We start from the raw sequence: 1,930 nt of genomic DNA on the forward strand, positions 1-1,930 counted from the left end.
GTCTATAGCTATCCAATTCATCTCACATGACCCTTAATTTTATGAAATATTCAATTATAGTAGTATCACTTTGCTTTATTGACGCCAATTCTTGTTGAAGATTTGAGATATGTAATAAATCCCCTTGAGAGTATCGAGACTTCAAGTCTTTCCAAATGTCCACTACATTGTCCATCCATAATATGTTTTGGCGGATTGAAACTTTACTCAATGTACCAACCACGATACTATCATATTGTTGCATTGTTTGCAAACTGTGAAGAGAGCATGGGTTGGTGCGGGCTTGGAAATCAAACCATCATCAAACCCACTTTGATCTTCGCGCTAAGTGTTGTAACTATCGATCTACTCCATGAATTGTAGTTAGTAGGATCCAATGCTTGTGAAACCAAGGTTGTTGCAAGATTTTCACCAGGATAAAGATAATAAGGACTATGAACATTCAGATTGATCTAAATCTGCACTCATAATGAACTTTGTAAATAAGAGAAGAGGATAAGCAAATCAATCACAGGAAGCAGAGAAAATGATGAATAGAAAACGAGATGGTGAGCCACGCAACAAAACTCTTCAATTAAATTTCTGTGTGATACTATATCAAAGCTGTATGATGACATGATGATAGAAATAACAAAAAAGAATAGAGTTAACTTAAGATAATGAAAAGGATCAATCAAAGTGTATTAAATCTATAATTGATTGATTACATGAGATGAGTTCCTCTTTTATACAAGACATACAAAAATAATTATCTTGCAACTAACTTGCTAACTGAACTAACTGTTTTCCAACTAACTGTAGCAAATCCTATATACACTAAGTATCCTGGACGTGCATATACTATCCTCATTAATTTTGTGTCAAATCCAACAAAAATATAGGAAAAGTTACTGAGTAAGTTGTGGACATGAATCCAATTTGTGTCAGAAGTGGAACCAAACACGCAACAAGTTATGTTCAAAGAAAGCGCGATGTGTCTTTCCTCCGATGAGGTGTAGTTGCTTGTTTGTTCAATCAATCTTTGCATTCATATGTTAATGTTAATGTCACAGACACAATCTCACTTTTGTTGGGAAGAATTTGTGTGCATGTAAAACTTAAATAATGCAGCTGCTTCTGCATGATAAGATACGCTTCTTTTTATTGTCGGCATCGTAGAATTTTGAAGCTGTCCTGCGTGCACTTTCTCATATCAAGCTTAAGCTTCATTAAGCCCCATGACATGATAATGACGGATGGGACGGGTGGTTCCTCTTAAATGCCAATGAAGCCACCTGTTACGCGCATTTACGCTATGCAACAGCATTTCTGCACGAATCATTATCATTAATAAATATCCAAGATTATTTCGTTGCCTCCCTGCCTGCTCCTACTGCTAGCGTACAATTCACTCCATATTGTAAACAGTACTACTGTATTCGTACTTTTTATATGACAGTAAGTAAGATAATTTTATGAGAATAAATACCATTCTATCCAAATTCACGTTAATTAATTAATACAGCACTGACTGCTTAACAACTCATGTATCATCATAGTCTTGTATTGTATTCACCACCCAGACCAGACCCATGTATGTGACACTGTTTTTTAATAGAACTTAAACATTTTATAATGCTAAACACGTATAGATAATAATATCACAACACATTCCTCCTACTCATATCCCATTCACAAATGACAAACCTTCGTAATTGTACCGCTGGATCTTTGGCCTGAGTTTTTAGTACGGAAAAAGGTTCATGTAGGACCACCACCCACCCACTCTTACTTACCTAACACCCCAGCTCAGTTCGTGAGCAATTTTGCCAAGAATTATTGCGCACGTTCCACTATTTTATCTAGAGAAAGGTTTCAAATATAATTGAACAAAAAAATTCCAACCAAAGTTTAAATAACTCAACTGAAGTACAACTACCAGACTAAACGA

This window comes from Glycine max, chromosome 8, assembly GCF_000004515.6.
Source record: "Glycine max cultivar Williams 82 chromosome 8, Glycine_max_v4.0, whole genome shotgun sequence".
Lineage (NCBI taxonomy): Eukaryota > Viridiplantae > Streptophyta > Magnoliopsida > Fabales > Fabaceae > Glycine > Glycine max.